The sequence below is a fragment of the Haemaphysalis longicornis genome, unplaced genomic scaffold (genome assembly GCF_048455015.1).
Source record: "Haemaphysalis longicornis isolate Haplotype H1 unplaced genomic scaffold, Haemaphysalis longicornis Haplotype H1 scaffold_3, whole genome shotgun sequence".
Classification (NCBI taxonomy): Eukaryota; Metazoa; Arthropoda; class Arachnida; order Ixodida; family Ixodidae; genus Haemaphysalis; species Haemaphysalis longicornis.
Window position 1 is genome coordinate 116251984 of NW_027526335.1, and position 14573 is coordinate 116266556.

A 14573-nucleotide genomic window follows, 5' to 3' on the forward strand; every position below is an offset into this window, starting at 1 on the left:
GTTGGCGACGCGATCTCTTCAACCAGGATTCTCTCTTCCTGAGACGCGTAATAGCGGTCGCCATCTTTTCACGGCTATGGTTCATTTCATGAGCGCGCATCAGTTGCTTGAACCGAAGCTACTGGATAGCTCGCAAAACTTTTGCCCGATCTGTATCTAGGCCCTCTTTGATTTGCGCGAAATTCTTCATCGACAAGACGAAAATTACCATAGTGATAATCTAGCTACTTGTAAAATCCCGCGCTCATGCAACCGAGGACAATGAGGACATTACAATATTCATGGTCATAACACAGCCACCATCATAATCATTCTCATCGTCATCAGCATCCAGCAATAGAGTCTCGACAAATTCTGCCAGGCAGCGTACGCTCAGGTAACGAAAGGGGCAGAAGAGAATGTTCTTTAAGGATTTTCAACTGCACTGTGGTGTTAAGCGAGTCAATTGTTTTGCTTCCCGTGCAGCGCCGCAACTAATATATCCAAGCGGCTTTCTAAAATATTTGCGCCCACCTGTCAGCAAAAAAGAAAGCACAATCTGCTTCGTCTTACCCTGGGCAACTATTTACTGCGCCTCTATGAAAGTTCTGCAGCGCAGTGTAGCAGCAGAAAAGACTGCGAGGTGCACCGGGCAACCTTGTGATCCCCGCTTGCATTGGTTTGTGGTCTCTGAGGCACTGATAGCGTCACTTCGTCTCGCAAATACGCGCTCGGCCTACCAACCAAATCGAAGCCCTTACAGCGGTCGCCCGAGAACCGTCTCTCATCTTCATTACCTTTGTTTTTCCAGCTCGGATCGCTGTCAGGTTCCCCGCGGCGTCGACGGTATGCTGCTCCACGTGTACGTTCTTGTACATATGGGCTTCCCTTGCGGCCCTCTTACTCCTCTGGTGCTATCGCAATGTTAACGCCGGCTACGTCGCTCTTGCGCTGACTCGCGTGTAGCGAGAGAACCCCAAGTGCGGCAGGCACTTCGTTCTCATCACGCGATTCCGGGGACGGCCGAGGTAAAGCGCCTACCGGGGAAAGCTTTCGGTCGCCGTGTTTTACTTGGCGGCACGCTGTCACTGCGGTGCGGATAAGTGCGCCAGAAGATGGTGATGAAGAGCGCGACTGGAGGATGCGGAGGAAGAAGGGGTGACATGTGTCAACACGGCGAATACACGCACCGGGATGGCAGCGTTTCGGTTCTGATACGAGTTTTTATCCTCCCTGTGTGGGCATTTGATGACACGTGCCAAAGCGGATAGAGGAAAGAGGCGCGGTGGAGGCACGACAAACCGCGCCTCTTCCGTCCCCTTTATTGCTGAGCGCGGCAGATATCGAGGGACACGTGTTGTGACAGCGGAGCTGGGGTTAGGGATCGCTCTCACAATATTCGTTATTTTTCCGGTCTCGCTGAATGGACGTTGGCAAGGAGCTGCCGATGAGAGTTCACTCAGCCCGTGTTGTCGTTTCCGCTTAAATGCACGACGTGCCTTATAGGGACACAAAGCAGTGCAGGGAACGACTGTCGGACATCTGGTGATATACTCACATCTGGCCACAGCGCATTCTGTTCCAGCAGGCTGACGACTTGTCGGGCCCCTTGCCGTAGCCTTGTCAGCTTGTTTATGCGTACCGGGGGTGTCGTGTTCGCTTTGGCCACTGCTATGCCATAAACGTAGAAGAAAAAAGGGAATGTGCAGGTATCGTTGCCGTTTTCCGAAATGCCTACGCCGAATTTGACCAAGAAAAACATAACGTCAATATAATATTGCAATATAATTGGGATGCACAAAGTTTAGTGGACCAGTACATAGAATATTTTATTGCAGACATTTTTGTTGAGATTTTTTGCTCAATGTAGTGCCTGACCATCGTTCACGGTACTTTTGTATATAGGTTTGTTTTTACAGAATTTTCGACAGCGAAGGAGTCATCCAGAAATACAGGACGAGCATGGCGTAGAAACATCGAAATTTGTTAAACTGCGATTTTGTGGAGCACAAAGGACACATGAGCCAAAATTTGGCAGGAAGAACAAAAGAAATTTTGCTGTGTGATTGCTTCCTGCGCTTAAAACCAGGTCTGGGGACGATACCAATTGGCCAAACCATTGGTTCGAGCGCAGACGTAGGGATATACGAGCGCGCAGAGGGCCCTCTAATACCCCTTTCCAAATCCTTCGTAGCCCACGGCAGCACCCGCTAAGAAAGAAGGGGCACACATCAATCAGCATTCGAACAAGCATATGACCGAATTTCCAGCAAATTTTTCGACTGCATGCAACATGCGCGCAGACAGACAAAATGGTTCGCCGTTAACACTTCTAAATCTAGTGATCACGAGCGAAAGCAGCGACTACGCACACAGTGTTTCGGAAAAGTTTGCCTTTGCTTGAGATTTCGCAGCCTGCCATTTGCCTATATCTACAGGACAAATGAATTCACCCTTTCGCTTGCGCGGAAGGGCGCACACAGGCAGCCCAGTCTCCGAAGCATTGATTTCCAGACTGAGGGACCAAGCGCCGCCGAAGCAGCCAGAAAGCCCTCTCCTAGTCGCGTGGTTCACTTACGCTGAAACACCCGCACGGAAGCCGCAGCCGGCGCTGAGCGACGAAGCGGGGGTGAAGCACCTGTTTCTCCTCGCCTAGCTAGTCACGTCGTACAACAGCAACGAGACTTGCCGCGAGCGAAGTAATAAAAATGGCCGCTAGGGCGCCGGTGGCTGAAGGTCACCTGCGGCGTAGTCAATGATTTTGAAGAGAGAGAGAGAGGGAAAAGCTTTTACTAAATATATGCACGCAGGCCTGCTTAGTCCCCACATTCAAGAGGACCTCTAGTGGCGCCTTCAAGCCGCTGCCTGATGTACGCCGCCAATGGCCTCTGTTCCAGTCGCCAGTCGCCAGTCGCCAGTTATCATGTGTCCGATGTTTCGAATTATCTGTATGTCTCAGTGCATCCTGAGCATAACAAGATTGAAGAGTGTTGGTGAAAGTACAAAGCCTTGAGGGATTCCCTGTTGGGGGGGCTGCGCTTGCTGCGATTTGTTTTTCCCAGGTGCAATGTCTACATTCGACCATCCAGGAAACTCCTGACACAATTGTACATGCGTTGCCCACAACCAATCTTGGCTAATTCTTCTAGCATTGCATCTTGTGCCACATTATAAAAAGACTTCTTCAGGTCTATGGTCAGAATTGCTTTGAGCTGAGCTATGCTAACCTCCATATATGTTTCATCGTATAATGCAAGGAAAGCATCCTGCGTAGATGGGTGAGCTCTGTATCCAATGATGGTGTGGCAGAATGTTTTCTTGCTGTGTGTGCTTCTGTAGCCTGTCCACTACCATTCTTTCCATGATCTTTCCAGCATTCGAGGTGAAGGAGATGGGCCTAAGTTGCTGTATGGTGATGTCTTTCCCCAGTTTTGGGATGACGCTCACGCTCGCACTCTTCCATTCAGTTGGCACTGTGCCTAGTATTCATGCCTCATTGACGGTTTCGAGTAGGAATTCCTTATCTGCTCCCAAAGGTTCTTAATTTGGGCTGTTGTTAGTCGACCAAGCCCTGGTGCTTTATTTCCTCTCATTCTGAAGGATGTAGCGTCGTAAAGCTTAGACTGTAAGATTATTTTTTTATGCGAAAGCTTAAGATAACCAGGGCACTAGGAAATCCGACTTCCCTGGAAAATATACTCTAACGAACAGCCACAAATTGGCTTCCCGACCAAATCAGCCTGGCCGAATTTCTGAATCTGGCGAGTGACGAGGACCAGCAAAAGGTTTGGGTGAAAACTACAATCCGCACACAGACAAGTGCGCAACGCACGCATTTACGCTTATTGTGCCTGCCCGGATTCTGTTTTTACTCTAATCGCATGCTGAGCCTTCGCATTCTCTGTGTGGTTGTTTGCTTCGGCAAAGAACAGTTTTGTTCTTTGCGAAAATGCATGCAATTTTGATATCATCATGCGCGACCACACAAGGCTAAAAGTTTCAACACTCAACCGATGCCTTCACCGCCGACAACGCATTGCCTAGCCGCTATTACATCGCATGTTTCTCTATTATTCACAAGGCTTCGCTGGTCGCCCATATACACTAAGTTTATTACGGAATAAATGCAGTGGGATCGGAGTATTCCCGCATGGACATTAAGGCAACAATATAAGAAACTTCTCCTTGACTCGGGGAAACTTCATGCGCCCTGTATATGGATAGCGACCCGAGTTTCTCTTCCGCAGGCGACAATTTACTCGGCACGGCTTCTCCGCTCCTCTTCGCCTTTGACGACACCTTATGGACAAGATTTATTCTTCTCGCCTCCTCGATGCCTCTTTCACAAGTTACGCAGTCAGTTAACGGCGCTAGTGCCGTTATCAGCACTTCCACTTTTAACTCGTTATGAGACGGGTGCGTGTCATTCGCTTGGAGGAGGAAGCACGGGAATTGAAGGAGTTTGCACGCGCACACAAACGCGAATGGGCGAGAAAAATAACGAAAAGTCCGTGCCGCAGAACGTGCAGACGCCGCCGTTGCCGCCTCTAGTTCTCCTTCGTTGAGTAGCTTCGAATCTCTCCCGAATGAAGAGCAGCGACCTGCCTGCTTGGAACGCCCAGTTAAGCCAATAACGTTCATATATAAATCCACTATAGCAAGACCTCACCACAGCAAAAGCCACAATAGCTACAGCTTCGCTGGCTTCCCACTTAACAGCATGAAACTGATCTCGATTTTTATTGAAAGACAATGTTTTCCGGGAAAGGTTACGTCCTGCATGAGTTCACATCAAATAAAAGTTATTACGATAGGTCTCAGTAGCACGGTTTTTATTGGCTGCGTGGAGATGCCGGACGGGGACTGATATGTCAGCGGGATGGCTGAATATACTGCGAATATCATCGGACGGTACTTAATCTGAAAGACGAAGCCGTACTGGACAGTGTTTCATGATCCTCTCACTTCTCTGCCGTGTTTTCCATCTCACCCTTCGCAGCTCCACACTACCGTCCTCTTCATTTTCTTCCTGATTAAGCGATGTTGCAATTCGTGCGTAGCGTAAAAATGATAGCTAAAGTACTGGCTGCCCAGGGAAGCATAAAGTTACGGCATTAGCGGGGACCGTATTAACGACCCTATTAACTTGCAACCGAGCGCACACGGCGCAGAAAATTGCGGATTTCTAACGTGGAATATTGATCCCGAACCTTGTAATATTCAGTGCCCTTCCGGAGAGCTTTCCTGGGAATTGCACATTCTTTCTAGTTTGTCATTTATTTCTTCCTTTCCTCCACGAAACAAACGCAAGAAACACCGTCAATTGAGGACTGCGAGTGCACTCAATGCAAAAAGAAAGGCTGAACTAAGCCCTGCGGGGCGAGTGAATACATCAAGGCGAATATATGCCCTTTTAAATTTGCGGCGAAGCATGAAGGCATGTTTGGTTTTACGTTCTGCCTAAATTTGCACGGGCTACTTAACTATAAGTCCTGCTTTAATTTCGCTATTCCAGTTTTTGTTATGTAACTCGGGACAAAGCAGCGTACATTTTTTTTTGTCGTACCCTTTCAAATGCTCCTTTCAAGTACACGAACTACTTTAGGTACGTATGCAATGAACAGCCCGCTAAGGCGTTCGCCTGTGACCACAAAATGAACGAAATGAAATGAAAATGAAAATGAAAATTATATTATTATATAATAAGGCTGGCTGTCAAAAGGGTGAGAAGGTGCCGTTAAAGGAATGAGGACGGTTTACATGATCAATTTTTATGGCCTTTCCGCGAAGTGTGTCGGCTTGGTGAAAGCCGACGTCGTAAACAGCATGTCATTGACTCGGCGTTTCGGTATAAGTCACGCGCTAAAGCTCAAATTATTGACAATGTGCGCCAGTTAAGAGCATGACCACAGTAGACGACCGTTGGCCGGTCATTCTGCGGATATTAATAAAGGTACTTACGGAGGCACACGCTCATCAGACGGACGCACACATACTTTTGAAACGCTCTCAAGGCACCGAGGGGCTACTCAGACAAAAGAATACATTACCTGTGAAGCGGACGCCGTTCAATTGCAGAATTACATGAAGTCTGTCGTTTCTTGGTGTGATTCGTGGAGAATGACAATAAATCGGTCGAAGTGTTAATTGGTGAGATTCACGAACAAAAAACAGCCGCATCGGATTTCAACTTGCGTCGTGGCCGGAGCTACCTTGCCTGTTGCAACAAATATAAATATCTAGGGATCATTTTTTCTGGCAACCTTTCATGGAATGCTCATATTCATTGCTTAACAGTAAAGGCTAGTCACGTGCTAAATTTTTTGAGGCGCAATTTTAGACAGACACCAACTAAGTTGAGAAAACACTATATATGTTCAATGTGCGTCCCATTCTAGAATATGATTGCAGTGCCTGGGACCCTCAACAAAATCAAATACAGAAGCTCTAGAGCCTATAAAGGCACGAGCAGCCCGCTTTGTGGCAAGCAATTATAACTTCACCGTAAGATCAGGCGACATTCGTTCAGGATTACAGTGGCCTCTGCTAGCGGACCGGCGAAAATGCCTAAGACTGTCACTATTTTACCGCATACTCATGAACAGAACAGGCATAAACAAGCAACAGTATATAAAACAACCTACCTATGTGTCACCCCGTACTGAGCATTCTTTAAAGCTGCGTGAATACGCGTCCAGGATCAACGTAATCAAATACACCTTTTTCGAAAGGACCACGCATAAGTGGAACGGCTTGCCAGAGAAAATTGTCTCGGCGCGTTCCTCATTTTTTTGTTAGAAATTCGCACAATTTTTTTGAACTAATTATTACTGCACATTTTTGATGCGTTCCGTACTTGTTTTTTTATTGTCGTGTGTAACCGATACCACTCTTCTCCTTTTGCGTCTTTGCTTTGTATTTACAATGTGATGCCTTATTTATGACACTGTAACTCAACAGTATGTTGTTGCCTTTTACCCGCAACCATTTTATTGTTATATCAACTGTACTGTATTCCTTTGCTTGTTCTCGCCCCTACAATAATGCCCGTGAGGGCGATGTAGGTACCTGTATAAATAAATAAATAAATAAATAAATAAATAAATAAATAAATAAATAAATAAATAAATAAATAAATAAATAAATAAATAAATAAATAAATAAATAAATAAATAAATAAATAAATAAATAAATAAATAAATAAATAAATAAATAAATAAATAAATAAATAAATAAATAAATAAATAAATAAATTGTAGGCGCCGTTGTAGTCGTGCGGCTCACCCTACATTTATTCGCGCACGAGATTTGACGGCAGCAGGAGTCCGCGAGTCGTGGAACGCTCGTGGAATGCGGCCAAGCAGCGCAGAGGCCTGAGCTGCGCGTCGTGCGTGCCGAGGCCCCGCGCTCCTGACGATGGAGGTAGCGGCCAATGATGATGATGGTGGGCTCTTGCTATCGATGATCAAGGGCCGCTACAGGGCTCCCCCGCTAGCGCGGAGCGCGACAAAAGGAAACAAGAACATCAGCAGCAAACTAGCGAGGGAAACTATGTAGAGGGTGTGACGAACTTGAGGCAGGGTACTTAATATGTGTACAAGGTCCTTGAACAGTCTAAGTTAAAGGGAATCTAGATCTTGAGGTTGTCCTGGTCAGTTCGGCCGAGTCGTCGTCATGAGGGCTTTTGGATCACATTATAACATCCGGTGGCCTGGGCTGGGAGTGGAGTAGCGGACGAATTTCAGCACAAATCGGCTGGTCCGCTGCCAGGCTACCGCGAATGTCCACAATAACACAGGTGATGGTACGGGTTTGGAAGGGCGGGCGCAGTAAGGCTGGCGTCCCATGATTTAAATAAATAAATAAATAAATAAATAAATAAATAAATAAATAAATAAATAAATAAATAAATAAATAAATAAATAAATAAATAAATAAATAAAAAAATAAATAAATAAATAAATAAAAAAAAAATTAAAAAATAAATAAATAAATAAACTTCGCCGAGAGAAACAATAATGGACATTATGGAGGAAATCCCTCTGCCATAGTAGCAATTTTGCAGAAGGAATCACCTGAACCTCCGGGCCTTACCGGCCACATGCGTTTTGAGGAGGCCCACACGCTCTCTCGAGAGAGGCGTGTTGCATTCAATACGAGCCACTACTAGAATAAAAAAAAAAGAAATCACATTTGAACGAATCACCAAGGAAGACATTAAAAATAAGATTCCCTATTGCTACATCGACAGAAGGCACCATTCCAATAGTGGTTCGCGCACACCTTTCCAAAGCCTGCCCCGGCTACGCTATCATTGACGATATTGCAGCGCATTGACAGACAACACAAGGGCCCGCCGATTTTGCCGGCCAGCTCCTTCCATGCCACCTTTCTCACAAGATTAAAACAAACTTGAAGGAATATGCTAGCCATGCGTTAAGTCTAGTGGTCTTTTGAAATGGCCTAACATGTGTCTGGCAGTTTTAGGGGGGAGGCTCACCATGCGGACAAAATGCAAGTGTCTCGCTTTGTAGCTATGTTGTTACCACTTTGTCGGCTGCCAGTAAACAACGATCCGCACCAACCCCAACAAACTGGTACTACCATTTGCGACTCGCAGCAAGCTTGAATGAAGTGATGGATGTGTGAGAAAACAAAAAAGAACACAAACAAGTGAACCTTGCACTTTTTGTGACCTTTAGTAGTTTCTACCTTGATTCATAAATCATTGCATCGGTAGGTTCAGGCTCAATGGGTACACGGTGTAGGAAGGACTCCGAGCCTTCGACATGTTCAGGTCGCGGAGGGAAACACGGGGCGTTCAGAACAGCTAATGACACCGTCGTCTTGTAGGGAGCAGGCGTGGCCACAGCTGTGGCAGCGTGTTACGTAGTTCGCGAGTGGCTCGGGCAACTTTGCTCCTTCAATCGCCCACCTTCATGGATCCGGAAGAATGCAGGCTGGTTCCGAGGCGAAGAAAAGTAGGCAGCACTTGGGAACGTGCGATGACTGTGACGTATGCTGCGAAATGCGAGAACGATAGTATACCATAAAAAGCCGGTATTGTTTATTAGCCGAACAAAAAATGCACCCATAAACTCCCTGCAGATAATTAACCAGCAAAGCTGTAAAAAATAAAAGCAGTAATAAAAAAATGGCTGATGATTACGATACACCCTAATGCGCAATTTGAGTGCAGTGCGAACAGCCCTCTTGTTGGTGACGACGCATAGCTGCTGCATCTCAGGAAGTAATTGAGTTACTAGCGAACGCACCACGCTGGTTAACATACTCAGGCGTTATCTCGTAGCGCGTCGCCGCCGGGGAGCACGTATGGCGCGGCCTCATCATTACCGTCCTCCCCCTCACACCTTCGCCATACTTTCATCCTCGGCTTTCCTTCTCGCTCTATCTTCGGTGGCCTCTTCGTTCACTCTGTTACAACGTGAGCGACACCGAGTGATGACGCGAAACCACAGGAACGGGCGCTTAAGAGCGGCGCCTTAGAAAGTGCGAGACAAAATTTCGAACTGCCGGCTTCTTCGCAATGCCATTTTAATTGCAGTGAGGCAATTTTTACAAAAGAATTGAACCGTTATCTCAAATTTTCGCCGTTATTAAACAGGGCCCGACAATGTGTACACACAAACCATAGATAAGAACAAGAAATAAGAAAAACTGCAACAAGAAAAAACAAAAGAAACACATAAGTGGCATCACGTTGCCTCGACGGCATTGGAAGTGAAAGAACCTCGTCTCCCGACCTCCCGGGGACACACGCTAACCTTACTCATCCAATGATGGCCAGTGTAATAGCTACAAAAACCACGCGAGGTATGGCATTTAGCCTCATGTCGGTAAGCCGGTGACGCACATCACTCGCGTTTTCTCTCGCGGCTTCATATTGGGATGAAAGCGCCCCTTTACGGCCTCTGCGGTCACGACCTTAGTGTATTCATGCCTGCCTACGGAGGGAGGAAATATGAGGATGTGTGCAGCAAGGATTACCGCCCTTTTCTGGAAACAATGTAAACGGCAATGAAACGGGAAGCGGGCGAAGCTTATACCGCGAATTGTAATAAGCGTTGCTATTTCTGTCTCGGGCTGACTCTCGGGTTCTATACATCCACGTGCCGACACGTGGAATGAGCTTTTTTTTTGGGGACGGAGATAAACAAGGCACCGAAGCTCCCGCGTTTCCGCGAGAGGAAAGATGGTCTCTAGCCAATCCGGCGTTGGACGTAGTAGCACAAGAGAGATCCAGTGGGAAAGAGGAGGGCGAGGCTTTGCTTCCAGATTTCCTATACCCTGCTCGCAGTTTCCTGGAAATAGCAGCTGTTGATAGTTCCGTGGATTTTTGTTGAAAAGAAAGCGCGTGGTGACCTTTGCGATTCCCGTAGGGAGAGTATGCTATGGGGCACTCACAAGAGAGATATAAAGGGAGTGTTACAGCTTCTGCCACTCTTTGTTTTGTTGTCCTCCAACATGATTGGTTGCTGCGTGCCAAGATGCCATGAAATCGGTTGCCGCGTGAAATCCTCGTCCCATCTGGATAACCTTCAATGGTGGTCAGTGGACGTTGCATGGCGGTTTCACGTGACCCCTACGCAGTCTGCGGCCATCGTATTCGGCGCGTCAATTGAAGAGCGCTCTGGTTGATGTATCGATAGATTGATAACGAGTGACACGCACGTCTCGTGACAGTACTGACACTGCGAGAGGTTATACTTAAAGTATGGCGTTCCAAAGGTCATCAGTGAAGGTAACGCTTACGGGGGGGATCACGTGACGCACATAGCTATTTAAAACGAAGAAATGACCCTGACTTTGCTACACGGTTATATCTGTAACAATTTTAAAGGGAAAGCTTTCTTTGTGGAACCGACGGCGTCCTGTCAAAAAACTAAAACATTTCGCCAGAGACCGGTTGGTCGACCCAAAAGCTGTGATAAGATCTCTGGACACACGGGCGTGCGTGAAACCGGGCTTACACTGTGTCCAAACGGTCACTTGAAAATCGCGAAAAAGAACCGGTTCTAGATAAGCCAACACATTAATCGATGAGGAAGAAGGAGTGCAATAGTATACCTTTATTTCATAACCACGCATCGCTATAGATTTAGATCGTTCGTAGATGCGTTAACTTAGTGCGGGAAAAATCGTCGCATGGGGTCTTCGTCCGCGAGTTGGGTCTTTGTAGGTTTGGCGATAGATTGGACGCACATTCAGCGAAGGGTGGGCGCACTTTTAGCTTTCGCGCTTTTCTCAGCTTTCTTTAGGAAGGGGTGGCACATTTTTAGATCCATGAAAGAGCGTTGGGACACACGCGCGCATGCACACACATTACCCCAGCGATAATCCAGGTCACTAAAGCGATTCAGGCTCATTATACTTTCGAAATAAAACGTCCTCCTTGAATACAATCGAGCTTTGGATTGCACTACACCAGTAAACGTTCAACTGTTAACCCTGTTGAATGTTGCGGAGTCGTAATACATTTACTGTAACTTTCCCTGCCTATAGAGCGTTGGTGACTGCATAAATATATAAATTAATGGATAAATATAACACTTTATGCTCTCTGGTGGGCCATTATGTATGCTGAGAGTTGAAAGATAAGGACTGCACGAAGTGAACAACGAGATGGCATTGGCATCTTCTCACTGCGGTAATTCGGCTACAGAGGCGCCGAAGCACCCCCGCCACAAGGGAACACTGTGCATCGCGGTGCCCTGTGGCTACTGCAGTGCGCTGCAAGAGTGAAAACAAAATGGCATCATATCTACTTGCGTCGCTCCAAATCTCGTCGAAAGGCCCTCACCTCCCACACCTCCGCTCTCCCCTACTTTCCCGCGCCTCCCACGATAAGGGCAACTGAGGCGACCTATTCCATTTGTCCTCGTTCGCCCTGCTCTTGCGGAATGTATCTGGTCCTTTTATTGCTGTTAGGCGTGGAGAATCTCCAGTGTGAGCTTGAGCGCGTTTTTTAGTGTTTGGTTTTGTGTACCCTCACTTGGTCACCGTTTTTAACGCGATGTACAGCGAAGCTGTTATGAGCAGACTCTTCCGTTTCCTTTTTGCGTTCGTAGGACGAAAGAAGCATCGCCCTCTCCCTCACTTCGGCGCACCCTCTCCCTTGGACCATCTGTCTGCCTCCGATACATACGAACACGGACAACGTATATTGCCCCTGGAAAAATCTGTTTCCATCAATGCATTTGTGCTTCGGAGTGAAGCCGACGTTAAAAAATATCGGTGCAAGCTTGGTCTTTGTAAGGTCGCTTTCCCGCATTATTTATTGTACAGTGAAGCCTACTCAGAACCCGCAGAGCGCTGCCCCGGCGCGACGGCATGGTTCGAGTGGAAGTTTGTGGCCACCCAACCACCCACAAACAACCCCGCTGGCCCTCCGCCAGGTCAGGTATGTACTTGCGTTTTGCCTCAAATATATCTCATGTTTTCTTTATTAATGAAAGTTAGATGGGCAGATGAGATCAAGAAGTTTGCGGGGATAAATTGGTCGCAGTTAGCACAGGATCGGGGTAATTGGAGATTAACGGGAGAGGTCTTTGCCCGCAGTGGGCGTAGATAGGCGGCTGCTGCTGCTGTTGCTGCTGCTGCTGCTGCTGCTGCTGATCATGATGATGACTTCGTTCTGAGCGAGAGAAAAGCGCTGTTCAAACGTGTAACGCATGAATATTTTGAAGCGCGAATGATTATCATCCTAAAGGTCGCGGTCGGCAGAAAGTGCAAAAATAAGTGTTCAAGCTAAGACTGCTCCGTTGGCCACTAACCGACTCACCCTAATGCCAACTTCAGACGACTATGGCGCCTGGTACAGAAATATCATAGTGGCACCCTTGGTTGTAGTCTCCCATAAGTTCTCTGCCATCCAAGACAGGACAATTTAAGCGTACCTCGAATTGCGTAAATTTCACCTGTACGATTTCTCGTACTCTGTCAGTCTGTTTGTTGTGCGTGCACGTTTTTATACACGCTGTGTTACAAAGCTGTACACTGTAAGTTACGCCTGCATGAGTTAATAGTTGTACGCATGGTCCTCTAGCCACCTCTACTGGAATCTTTTTTTTTCTGCACTTTAATGACACAAACCTTCATCAGCTGGAACGTGTTCACAAGGTCAACGCCGGTGATAAGAGGCTTCACGCCACGTTCTCTAAACACAAATTAAAGCGAAGCTTTCAACCCCTCGCTAATGTCGCCTGTAGTCCACGCAAAATGCACTGCACGAAAGCCAACTTTCTCTGATGGTGATGATGATGGTGACCGTGGGCGAAGTGAAGAAAAATTGAAACGCTTCCGTGGACGGAATTGAACCTCGGTCTCTTGCGTTATGAAGCCGGCGTCTATCTGATTGCACATTCCGGCACAGACCAAGCACTTTTGACTTGGAGAGGGGTGCGTGAACGTGCAAAATTGGACAGAAAATGCACCCCTCCGTCTGATGACGACGATGGTTTAACGCTAGGGAAAGCCATGGAATGCCCGTATCAGTAGCGAGCGGACCCACATCACACCGGTTTACCATAGACATAAGGTAGGAATCGGTTACTGTCATACTAGTCATCATAAATAAATAGGGTCCACCCGCTTATGGGTTGGTTCGTTTGGTGTTGGATTTGATTTTGGAAAGCTTTCGTTCCGTCATCGTTGTTGTTTCGACAGAGGGTAGTTGACGCTTTAGGAGGATTTGTGCAAGGGACGTTTTGTAAACCTCCTAAGGAGAGGTGCTTTCGTTAGAGAATAAGTATTTCCGGATACAAACTGCCCTTTACGTTCCCACCAGTTGGTGCAAGGCAACTGGTTGTTGCTTCGAGGCAGATTACGTAGAATTACGAACGTTCTCCGAAATAATGCTGCGTCCTTTCTTTGTTGGTAGGCTAAATATTTATAACTTGTGCGTGCGCGTTAAGACACAGACAATCAGACAGACAGGCAGAGAGAGAGGGGGACAGGGAGATAAAAAGGGACAGTTTTGTTGCTTGCTTTTACAAGATGAGGGTTGCTTTTACAAGATTCGCGTGCATTAGCGGAGAGGCTACAAATCCTACAACGTTAGTGTCGCTTCAAACTACGGAACACGAAACTCTGCTTCGAGACATTTCACGCGTACAGTTGCGATGCCACCGAGTAAAAATTGCGGCAGAATATTCTGGCGTTTTTTTTTTTTTTTGGCGCTGCGCCATGACGGTTCCACAAGGGTCTCAATAATGTTGATTTTCTGTTTGCCACGCATGCGTAGAAGCCTACAAAATGAAATTACAGGTGACACCACACAACAAACAGCACAAGCGCATAGAGGGAGAAAGGGGAAGCCGGAGCGGAGCATCAAATGTTTTAAAAAAACTCATGCCGACGGCGCGAGCGGTGGCTGAAACGGAAACGATATGTGTTTTCAAGCCAGGAAAATGCGTTCCGAAACTAGCATCTCCTGTCAGTGGAGAGGCGGCGAAGCATTATCATGTTAGCAACGAACACCCGCGCGTATTCTCCCGACCGCGTTGTTCCCAAAAACAAACAAATGTGTTCGCAGAAAGGGGAAGCCTGATAAAAAGGGCGGGAAAAATAAACAG

General features: G+C 47.0%; 1 long non-coding RNA gene across 2 annotated transcripts in view; it reads right to left on the reverse strand.

The window, feature by feature from the left end:
* Positions 1–8690: 8690 nt before the first annotated feature.
* Positions 8691–14573, reverse strand: part of LOC144173391 (uncharacterized) — a 171280-nt gene continuing 165397 nt past the window's right edge. For both annotated transcript variants that reach the window (XR_013323247.1, XR_013323249.1), the window contains exon 3: positions 8691–9000. This is a non-coding gene — a long non-coding RNA (uncharacterized LOC144173391). The remainder of the gene's footprint in view (positions 9001–14573) is intronic.